General features: G+C 45.2%; 1 protein-coding gene across 5 annotated transcripts in view; it reads right to left on the bottom strand.

The window, feature by feature from the left end:
- Positions 1 to 12,423, bottom strand: part of SNED1 (sushi, nidogen and EGF like domains 1) — a 3,096,442-nt gene that overhangs the window by 2,198,235 nt on the left and 885,784 nt on the right. The window lies entirely within an intron of this gene.

Genomic DNA, 12,423 nt, shown 5'->3' with positions numbered 1-12,423 from the left:
CTGTGGCAGAAAGTCGCCAACGTTACCACCATCACCCAGAGGCGCCTACTTATTCCAGGAGGGCTCCTCATGCGTGGAACGCGCGCGGCGAAGAAAAGATTTGTCTGCGCCCGGCCGAGGCTGGGCCTGCCCTCTTTCATTTTTTGGACTATGGGCTTAATCAAGGATCTCAATTGGCTAAAACGCTCCTACCTGAGGGCTCTCCTGTACTATGTTTGACCAATAATTTGCTGCAACAGGAGGTCCCACCCATTTTGCTGGAAACGACGACAGGCGAAACTAATAACTTTTTACCCCCCCTAAATTCTGACAGCTCTATAAGTACTTTGCCTGATTGGGAGCCAGCCCTCAAGAAGAAAAGGCGGGCTGGAAAGTCATTAAAAGGGCATGGGACAAGGACTGGTAAATTGACCAGGGGCAGTTAACCAATTGGTGTTTTAAACAGCCCTTTTCACAATCAACACAGACTGTAGATATTTGCATAATGAAGTCATTAAATTCTAATATGTTGTATGAAAAATTGGGTGTTATAGATGAAAAACTTCAACCAATTAGGGCTCAATTGTCTAGTCTTGAGAAAAGTTTGCTTGATATTGTGTTGAGACTATCCTTAAATCACCTAGATTGTCATCTTTTTCTGTACCCTAATCTCAATTGTCCAAAAATGTGAATAACCCCACCCAAACGGAACCCCTAGTTGATATCTTAGCTACTTCTAATGGCACTGTCACTACAATACAGGAGAAATCAATGGTGTCTTCTAGCTCAGGAATTAGTAAAACGTAGCAGAAAAAGGCATAGCACATCTGACAGATGGACCAGCTAACCTGCGCAAACAAGATCTTGCCCAGTCAGCGGATAATCCAACTAAACATAATCAGAATACTTCTTCCGCTTTCCCTAATAAGGACAACCTGGATTTACCCACATCTTCATGCCCATAGGTGCTCGTTCTGGCTGGTGTCCCCCCACTTAAGGAATACCAGAAAGAGCAATAGCCAGAGCTGCGTAATAAATGTCTTGATTGGCTATGGAAGCACAAACGCATAGCTCACATTTTAATGAAATCTTGATGGCCAGAAGGGTAGGCTGGGTTGGACATTCTGGGAAGGACATTGCAGGAGACTGCATCATCATAAATTTCTGTAGACCAGCTATAGTAAGGTACCTGCTGGGCATGAGGAAGGCCAGTAACTTATTCCATACCAATATAGGTGCTCACCCATTAAGCTACTTTTATAAGCCAAATGGACAAGAAATCTTCTTTGGAAGTGTTACTTTAAATAATCCTGGGCCTCAGTCTGTTTCTGAAAATCGATATGCCCTGCTAAGCGATCCTGAAAACCTAGATTGACTGGGGAACGAGAAAAATAAAATATCCCCAATGCCTCAATTAGGATTTCATTCTCAACCACAAGTCTTTAGTGAGATTACCCCATCTGTTCCTTTCCCCCTCCTATCAACATTATTGAGATGAATGGGGATGATAGGTGTACAAAGCTGCTTAAAGCTGATAGGTGTCCAAAGCTGCATATTTTAAGTTGGAATGGGGCCCGCCTTGCATCAAAATTATTGTTAACCGAGTGGTTAATGTTTATAAAACAATTTGACATACTTCAGTTCCAGGAAACATGGTTAGTGGAAGTTACCCCTGTTGATGGCTTAGATTGTTATTATGTTCCAGCAATACCATCATGCTCTCAGAAGGCTGCTTGGGGATTGGCCATCTGGGTGAAGCTAGCGTTGAAGCCACATGTCAAACCCTTTCTGACTAATACTAATAATTTTCAAGTGTTCAAATTTAAGAAGCATTTGTCTCTATATTTTAATATTTTTTATAACAACGATTTCTGGAACACTCCTCATACAAAATTCATCCAAGTCTTCGATTACATGATGGAATTACAAAATGCTGCGGCAGTCAATGGCCTATCACCAGGGATTTGTTTGGTGGGAGGTTTCACTGCTAGATTGGGCTGATAATATCCCTGCAGTAATATGTAGTACAGTGAAATAGGATAGTTATAAAATATGTAATCTTGGTACTGATACCTGAGGAGCAGAACTAAAGACTCTTCTAGATTCCCATAATTTACTCAAAGAAATTGATGCTGTAGGCCCCAGTGAGCAAGTGATACCTACATATATGGGTAGAGGACTCCCTTCTAAAATAGATTATTTCTTCAGAACATCTAACTTACTTGATTTTGTGTCACGGGGAGAGTGTTGGCCTCTAGTCCCGGGGACCATAACCCTTTTGAGGTAACATTTGCTCTTCCTAATAAGGATACCTTCAGCGTGGAGTGTGGGGCGTCCAGCCTACAGATAAATACTGGCTGCTTAAGATTGAAAAGGAGAGATATCGATCAAGCCCAACTCTTCCACTCTACAGTTAGAGAAAATATGGCCTTGGTTGAAGTGTGCTTGGACAATGATGGTGTGAGTGAAGGGGTGGTTCTGACCTTTACTCAATTATGCCTAAATATTAAGAGAAAATTGCTTCTCCCCACGCATGTTAACATTCTAAACCAAGACAGTTTGATTATAAATGGTCAATGGCTAATCGTAATTTAAGGAAGGCACTTACATCTACCTCTAGGGACCCTATAGCAGTGGGAGAGCATTCCAAAGCTTGGTGGCATTGTATGAAAAAGGTTTGCCCCCGCTTCTAGCTCTCTTGATTCTGGGCACCTCTGCCAGATCGAGCGAGTTGGAGCGAAGGTTTCTGGCGGCTTTATACGGGCGGATCAGATCTTTGATGATGGGAGGTGCATTTCTTCCCAAGGACTTGTGGGCTACGCACAGGGCCTTGAAGTGGATTCTCTCCTGCACTGGGAGCCAGTGCAGGGAGCGCAGAGCAGGCTTCGCTGAGCAGCGGTGGCTGATGCCAGTGAGCAATTGCGCCGCTGCGTTCTGAGGAATCTGGAGCCTAGCGACCACTGCGGTGGGGGCTCCCAGATAAAGGGCGTTGCCGTAGTCTATCCTAGATAGAATCGTTGTCTGTGTCAGTAGATTTTTAGCTGGAAGGGGGAGTAAGGGCAGGACTTTACGAAGCATTTTAAGCAGGCCGAAGCATGACGCAACCGTCCTCCTAGCTTGGGTTTTAAAGGAGAGGTCATGGTCGAGCCAAATGCCTAAGCTCTTTATTTCAGGCTTTGGGGTAGGAGCTGGACCCATACAGGCTGGCCAGAGGTTTTTGAGGCTAGTACTCATATGGTTGCCGAGCAACATCAGCTCGGTTTTGTCGCCATTAAGCTTAAGATGGGAAAGGCTCATCCATTTAGCCACTTCCTCCAAACAAGGGAGGAGGTCAGAGGTTGATTGACCGGCTTGATTCAGAGCTACGACAAGCTGCGTGTCGTCGGCATAAGACACTAAATGGATTCCAAAAGGGGCAACAACGTCCGCAAATGGAGCCATATAAACATTAAAAAGAGTCGGACTCAGGGAAGAACCCTGAGGGACTCCACACTGCAAGGGTAGGGGATCTGAGGAGATGTCATCTTCAAACACTTGAAAGCACCTTCCTTCTAAGAAAGATAGAAGCCAGGAGAGAGCTTGGCTCGACACTCCTCTGTCCCTGAGACGGTGGGCCAGAATTTGATGGTTCACCGTGTCAAAGGCCGCGCTCAGGTCGAGAAGGAAGATCGCTGATGAGCCTCCTGAGTCGAGAATCTTTCTTGATTCCTCTACCACTACTAACAGTGTGGTTTCGGTTCCTTGGCGCGGACGGAAACCTGTTTGTGATGGATGGAGTAGGTCGTGGGACTCAAGAAAAGCAGAGTGTGTGATTCATATGTTTTTCTGCCATCTAGCTTACTTCAGGGAGGAGCGAAATAGGCCGGTAATTGCCTAGGTCATTAGGGTCCAGATGTGGTTTCTTTATAAGGGCTTTGACCATGGCTCTATTCCACTCGGGGGGGACCAAACCCGAGGCAAAGGAGGCATTAATTATCCTAAGGATGGGGGGGGGGACTATGGAGGTAGCCATTTTCAATACGTTAAGGGGCGCGGGGTCAAGGGGCGATCCACTTTTCACTGAAGCTAAAATGGGCAGGGAGGAATCCAGGGTCAAAGGGGTAATGGTCTCCAAAAGGGGGGCGTTCTCAGCTCGACTAGGGATTATACTATTAGTGATAAAGGCATTGTCTTTCAGAGGGAGGAGCTTAAGAATGTTTTGCACGAGGAGGAGCCAAGATGGCGACCGGGACGGCAGCGTAGATTCCCGGCTCCGTGAACCTCCGCATCCCGCACGGCTATCCTGCATGAGATCCTTATTCTGCGCTACGAGATCGTGTTTGTAAACGAAAGTGGCAACCGATCGTGTGACTCCGAGGTTTCTGACTGCCGTACCGCCGGAGAAATCAGCGGTTGAACTTTGCGGCCCGTGCGGCCCCGGAGCCGGGACCTCGAGTGGACGCCTTGGCCGGGTGGCAGTTTAACAACAGCGGCCTGTGGTGACTGGGTGGAGTCGGTCCGCCGGAGTGGTGCTGCCCTCGGCCTGCATTTTGCTGTAGTCGCTCCCCCCTGCTGAGCGTTGCGGACCGAGGACATGCCCGGGGGTGCAATTCTCGGATTCTGTGGTGTTTGCCCCTGCCTTTGACGGTGAGCTGCCCGGACGCCGTCCCTGGCTCGCCCTGATCCTTGCGGGCTGCTCCCGGCTTTTCGCGGGAGCTGGTCCGTGGCGGAGACGACTGTTGCCTGTGACCGCGCAACGGCTGAATTTGTGCCTGCCCCAGGATCCCTGTCTTCAGCGACGTGGACCTTGAGGCGTTGGTCCCGGGGTCCTGGCCCCAATACGAGTCGGGCCTTCCCAGCGGCCATTTTGTTGCTATGCAGCCTACCATCCTGTCCGCTGGGTCGCGGCGGGACTGGGGGTGTGTGACTTTTGGGAGTGTGGCAGAGCGATCGGAGAGAGCTGCTCTGGGGTACGGCGACCTCCTGGAGGCCCTTGGTGCCCTTCATTACTCCTTGGCTCATGGCGCCGGGGTCCTGGGGAGGAAGCTAGATGGTGTGGCATCAGCGTTGGGACAGTGGCGGCATGCTGGTCCACAGGTACACAGTGGCTTCCCACACTGCACACAGGAGGAAGATGTTGCGGCCCCCCCCCCGCGATTAGTGCACAGCCGGACACTCCGGACAGTATGCTACCGTGTGGTCGGCTAACTGTGGGCTTGATCTGTTCCGGAGGTATTGGACCTGTGTGGAAGATGGTGGCCTTGTCCCGTGCACGGTCTCCGGCGACCCAGGGACAATTCCACCAACGTGTGTCTCCTTTGGCTGATTCAGCCTGTCTGGACCTTGTGTGCAGTGCAGATCCTGGGGCAGCACTGGAAAAGACGCCCCTCCATGATGCGGTCTGTGCTGGTACTCAGAGACTTCCACCCCACCTGTGTGCGTCGCTTCCCGGTTGTTTTTGGACACTCCTGTACCTTGGGACATCGGACATGGTGCTGGGTCGAGGGGCAGGCATGGGCAGAATCGCAAAGAGTGGTCAAGGCTGAGGCTGATCCTTCGGGGGTGGTCACCTAGTAGACAGGCGGACTCATGGTTGCGTGCTCTCATGGTTATTCGCATAGTTGGTGCATAATGCTCCCCATTTCCCCCCCCCTTTTTTGATATGATCGACTTGGTGCTGCTAATTGTTTGCTGTGGGGAGACTTCACCGTGCGGGAGGGAGAAGCCGGGGGTATGTTTTGAAGGCCCTCCTCCAGTTTATTATATTCTCTCCGCCCCCCCGTCTGGTGGGGTTCTTTCTTACTCCTTTTTTCCCTGTTTCTTCTATATTTCGGGTCTAGTTCCAGGGCGACAGGCACACTGCTGGGGGGTGGGGCCATACTCATTCGCAGAGGTGCAGGGTGGGGGGACGGGGGAGGGGACTCTTTAGTCTTTATCTCTTTTTCCATGGCCTCCTTTTTCTTCTCTGTTTCTTCTTGTTTTCCTTTTTCTGGGATCAGAGCGGTACACCTCTCTTATTGTGAATCGTTGGCTCTTCATGTGTGCCACAGTTTCCGGGGGGTTCGCTGGGCTTTAGGTACGGGGGCCTGTAGGCGCAACTGTCTTTGATATTTCTCCCCATCCGTAATTTCCCGTGTCTGCGCCATTGATTCAATGTATTGCTGCTTATTGCTTACGTCTCTTATCCTTGCCCCTTATCGCTGTTGGGAAATTGTTTGGCACCTGATCCTACTGTTTTTGTTTTATCATAAAATGAAAAACCCTTTCTCTCCTGGTGTCCTACCCGCGCGGCTCATTGGCCGGACTATATTGGATTGAAGACTTTGCTCTCCGAGGTGCCGCCTGTGTTTACATTTGCTTTTATTGTTCTGATCACTTAGCGGCCGGCCCCGGGGGGTTGTAGGCCCATACGTGTAAATGATTAAAACGTCAATAAAGGTTTTTCAAAAAAAAAAAAAAAAAAAAAAAAAAAGAATGTTTTGCACTTTGGAGATAAAGAATAGTGCAAGGTCATTACACCGGCGACCGGAAGGGTCGGGAATCATCGGTGGATCAGGTACTTTGAGTAGCTTTTTTGCGATCGGGAAAGTTTCCCTGGGAGAATTGAGAGCCAGGGCGATCTTCGCCTGAAAGTGGAACATGGTTAGTGGAAGATACCCCTGTTGATGGCTCAGATTGTTATTATGTTCCAGCAATACCATCATACTCTAGGAAGGCTGCTGGGGGATTGGTCATCTGGGTGAAGCTGGCGTTGAAGCCACATGTCAAACCTTTTCAGACTAATAATAATAATTTTCAAGTGTTCAAATTTAAGAAGCATTTGTCTCTATATTTTCATAATTTTTATGACTTATGATTTCTGGAACACTCCTCATACAAAATTCATCCAAGTATTCGATTACATTTTGGAATTACAAAATGCTGCGGCAGTCAATGGCCTATCACCAGGGATTTTTTGGAGGGAGTTTTCAATGCAAGATTGGGCTTTGATAATATCCCTGCAGTAATATGTAGTACAGTGAAAGAGGATAGTTATATGTATTCTTGGTACCGATACCTGAGGAGCAGAACTAAAGACTCTTCTAGATTCCCATAATTTACTCAAAGAAATGGATGCTGTAGGCCCCAGCAAGCAAGTGATACCTACATATATGGGTAGAGGACACCTTCTAAAATAGATTATTTCTTCAGAACATCTAACTTACTTGATTTTGTGTCACGGGGGAGAGTGTTGGCTTCTACTCCCGGGGATCATAACCCTTTGGAGGTAACATTTGCTCTTCCTAATAAGGATACCTTCAGCGTGGAGTGTGGGGCATCCAGCCTACAGATAAATACTGGTTGCTTCAGATTGAAATGGAGAGATATTGATCAAGCCCAACTCTTCCACACTATAGTTAGAGAAAATATGGCCTTGGTTGAAGTGTGCTTGGACAATGATGGTGTGAGTGAAGGGGTGGTTCTGGCCTTTACTCAATAATGCCTAAATATTAAGTGTAATTTGCTTCTCCACACGCACGTTAAACATTCTAAACCAAGACAGTTTGCTTATAAATGGTCAATGGCTAATTGTAATTTAAGGAAGGCACTCACATCTATCCCTAGGGACCCTATAGCAGTGGCTACATGTCGTAAGATATATAACAACACATCTGCAAGCAGGAAATGGGTTGTGTTGCTAAATCAGTGGGATTCACTTGCACTATCAGTGCCACAAAAAATAGTAATTTATTCTGCTTTAAGGAGAGGGACACAATTGGTAACACCGTTAAGCTGTCATATTGCTAGTGCTACATGGGAGGCATATTTCTCTAAAATGTATGCTGCTGTTGACGACCCGAGTATAGAAAAGGTGACGAGCCACTGTAATGATTTTTTTCGTCTCTATAGAAGAATTGGAGGAAGCAATAGCTCAAAGTCTGGGTGGAAAGGCACCCAGACCAGATTGAGTTCCAATTGATCTTTTTAAATGTTCTATTGAGTTCTAGGCACATTTATTGTGAATGTTTTTAATGGTTTGACTCACTCCCCGCCATCTGAATCTTGGTCAATGTCTTTCATCGTGCCGATTTATAGTAAGGGGGACCTCACCCAACCACCAAATCTAATTGTTATAGACCTATCTCCCTTATTGACACGATGGCTAAGATTCTTGGGAGAATCTTATACAATTGTATTAAGCATTGGGCAGAAGCAACATCAGTTTAATATCCATGTCAATATGGGTTTAGGAGTAGTGTTGGTATGGTCGAATAATGCTTAAATTTGACACTAATAATAGGTAAATATACAATTGCACTCAAGTTACCAGTATATTTAGACTTCATGGATCTATCCCAAGCTTTTGACTGTGTAAATCGGTCTAAGCTTTGGGCGATTCTTTTGGCGTAAGGACTGGACGAGGCACTAGTGCACTTTCTTGCATATTTGCACACAGAAAAGAAGGCCCAGGTCAGAATAAGGTGAGGTTTCATCTCCAATGTTTTGCAAGGTGTGAGGCAAGAGTGTGTACTGGCACCCCTTTTATTTATACTATATATTAATAACCTTCACCCATCTTTGATGAATATGACCCCAGACGTTCCTTTAATCAATGCTCCCCTTCACCTACACTTTTATATGCAGATGATGAAGTTTTAATGGTGCATTCGCCAAACGCTCTACGACGCTTGATGCAGGGCTTTGTCAATATCATGGCCACTTTAGATTTACAAACAAATTTTAACAAATCTTAACATCACTTGTCCTCTATTTCCGCAGGTAATAAAAATAAGATATTACAAGTGGGTACATTTTCCTATTTGGAATTATCATTTAGAACCACAGGCTCATAGGGCCCACAGGTCGTGCAAAGCAGGCAAAAATTAACTAACTCAACGTGCACACTATTTTCTTTACCGCAACAGAAGGGTGGAGATGTACTCCCACTTTTTTGCAAATATACAAAACAAGTTTGCCTGCGGCTACGTACGTCGCTGGCATCTGGGGAATTCAGAATTGCAACCCAGTTCAATTGAAAGAAAACAGATCTTGTATAAAGGCCCTTTTTGCACATATCTCATCCTCCACTTACATTTGTCATAGAGAAATAGGTATCCCATACATTGAGGGTTACATAATGTCCCGACCGCAGTTATTATGGCTTGCCATTTGGAACAAGAATTGGCATAGCCAATAGGTCTCGCCCTTGGGACCTTACAAGTGTTTAGCCATGCAACAGTTGATGTTGTTGCACCAATGATATTGTGCTAGATAACTAAACACTTATAAGGTCCCAAAGGCGAGACCTATTGGCTATGCCAATGCTTGTTTTCCTTTGTGTATGTAAAGCGCTCTGATACCCACGAGTCTAGCTAGCGCTATATAAAACTTTATTAAATAAATAAAAAATATTTTGCTTTATGCTGCGGGAAGGCTCAAAGAGTCTCAAAGCTTCTCATAGTGAAAAGGAACTTTTCAGAAGGTCGAAAACCACCCACCTCATTAATACTGATGCGACAGAGCTCTGCTTGAGATACGCTGCGAGAATTAGCAACTGCTGGTATGGAGGCCTGCACACAAATACAGAACTCAAATACAGCACTTGGAATATGCCTGCATCGCCACCAGTATTCCATTAAAGTTCAGGGGTCACACTGTGAATGTTACATGGGGGAGTTCTGCAGTCACTCCAGGCACTATTTATTGTCAGCTCCTCCCAAACGCCCAGACTGCACACGCACAGTACAGGCAGTCAAGTAAGGACAGCTTGCACTCTGTGAATGGTTACCGGAAGCCCGAGGAAGGCAGTAATAATTCCATGCTTTCGCAAGCAGTCGCCAAGCATCTGGTCATGGCTTTGCAAGTCACACTGTGCGAGGACCACAGGGCTGCCACCCTTTGATTGCACTGGCTGGCAGCGTGCGGCCTGCAATTCATATGGTTAATTACGAAGTGCAAAGCACTTTGGAGAAATTTGCTATGTACAGTAGTCAGTCGAGCTATGCTTGGGAATGACAAGTGTATTGAACATGAGGTACCTTGAACGAAGTCCAAGTGCAACTTCATTAAAGCTTTTGTCCCTCGGGACATCCTTCTATAAGAATGCCAAACGCTCAGCTGTTTTCAATCAACAAGCATTTGCCGCGCGGCCAAGAAAGTGACACGGCCGCGCGACCCGCGAAAATGATCGCAATCAAAGACAGATGGGCCACCAAAACTCTGTGGCAGCACTTTGAAAACTCACAGACTAAATTTCTCGCAGAGCAGCGCATGGGCAGGCTCAGCGAGACCTAAAAATGAGAAAGCATGTTTACCCAGGAACATCATAAAGGACTGCCTTAGCTGTGAGAAGGGGCGGAGATTCCATGGTTAGCTAGTGTAAGATCCATATTATGTTCTGTCAACCTTGAACTGATTTTTGACGATCCACTTTACAACTTAAACATTAATAAAAAACAGTTATGGCAGGCATTATAAGATCAGGCAATTTCCAATAGATTTCATAAGTAAACTATGAAGGAGAGCGTGACAAATTACATGTTATTGGCCCCCGATAACATGGCAATGTATCTGACCACAGAAAAGGGGAACAAACCCTTCTATTTCGATAAGGGCTGGCACAGCTAAATATCTGTTGTGTTTCCCGCTGGGTTTTAACATTCATTTGGACTCTTCTCCATGTCCCTGTGATAGCAACTCAGGACAATCAATGTTAAATGTTATGTTCTTTTGCGGGTTCAATCGTATATACTCCAAACATTTTCTGGTTCAATTATTAAAGAAACGAAGAGTTAGACATTTAAAAGATGAATGTGAATGGTTTCTTCACCTGAAAGATGAAGCTGAAACAATTTGTTTGGGTGCCTTTTTGAAAGCTGCAGTAATAGCACGTTGCTCTATGAATAATATATTGCTCTGATGCACGATCATGCACTTTATGTACGTTTGAGGGTGCTGTATTTTTAATTATTTAATTATGTTATTCACTATATGTCATATTTATGTATGTTAATGGTTCTTAATGTAATGAGTTGTATGAATTTTTTTATCGTACTTTTATGGATACAACATGTATTTATATGAAGTTGAATTGAATTTTAGACTGAGTACACTTAAAAGACCTTCCACTTGGGGAGGTACTGCTTTGGTATCTATTCTAAGGTGAGGAATATGCGGTTCGAAGTATCCAATGGAAGAAAAAGTTAAAAACCTTCAGTAAAGCTCTTTCTGGTCGATGTTCTATCTAATGGCAGACTCCTCAATGCTCTCCCTCCTGCCCGTTCAGAGGAATGGCCTCTTGTTAACATTGCAAAGAGGCCCTAAGTTTGGAATGTCTAGACTTGTACTAGCAATTTTTCTGAGGACTCAAAGTGACAAGCAAGGAACTGGCCTCAGCACGCAGGGTTGGTGTTTATATCCGGCTCTGCTCTGTCACTTTCAGTGCAGTATGGTGTCAACTTAAAGCCACGAAGCACCATCCAACAACATGTGGGAGGATTGGTGATGAAATATTTCCAAATTCAGTCTGGCACCTGGTAGGTATTCTAAGTTGAGGAATATGCGGTTAGATAGAGTATCCACCAGAAAGAGTATTACCGATAGTAAGCAACTTGTTTTTTTAGAAATCATGGGTAGGGATGGTGTTTCAAACAAGACAGCACTCACGAATCAAACAACATTTTTTATAAGAGCAGAATGGAAGGTTGGGCCATATAAGGCACCTGAAGTACTTTCAGGGTTCTTTTTTTCTGCAAATCATTCATAAAAACCTAATTGACAAAACATTTGTAATCACATACTAACTCTACTCTGATCTGAGACAATTTTTAGTCTTGAAGCAGCTCGATGATAGGAAAAGTTTTCGTTTTGGAGCAGGTTAATGATTTGAGGCCTTAAGTAAAAAAAAAAAAAGAGTACATCAGATAGAAACATAATAAAACTGCATGGGTATTGTGTAGGGAAAAATTAAAAACATGGTACTGTATGTATTGAACAGACAAAGAAGGTTAAATCACTTGATGAGCATGTGGGTAGGGCATACTGGCCAATGCTCAGAGAGCTCATACTATAGAACAAGCAACTGAGCAGGAGGTGCAGGAAGGATGACAGCAACAACAGGGAAAGGAGGGGGCTGGAGGGAAGATGCAGAAAAATACGGGCGCCGTAGCTAAGCATGCACCCACATTGTAACACGAGCAGGAAATAAATAAATAATGAGTCCCCAAATAAACAGATAAACAACCAAAGCGTAAAGATACAGTACTTGGCCCCTGCTCAATGGGAGGCAATAAAAGCCAAAAAGGAGGGACAAAGGGTAAGGAGTGACCACTAGCAGACAAGGATTTTTTAAGGACACTCAAACAAACAAATGAAAAGCAGCGGGCAGGCTTTAAGCCACTAAAGTATATACAACAGGTCTCAAAAGCTCGACCTTAAAAGTTGCCCTTAAGTATGAAATGAGACCCCAAATAATGTGTTAAATTA

Source organism: Triturus cristatus, chromosome 11 (assembly GCF_964204655.1).
Source record: "Triturus cristatus chromosome 11, aTriCri1.1, whole genome shotgun sequence".
NCBI lineage: Eukaryota > Metazoa > Chordata > Amphibia > Caudata > Salamandridae > Triturus > Triturus cristatus.
This window is presented reverse-complemented; position numbering and strand designations above follow the sequence as displayed.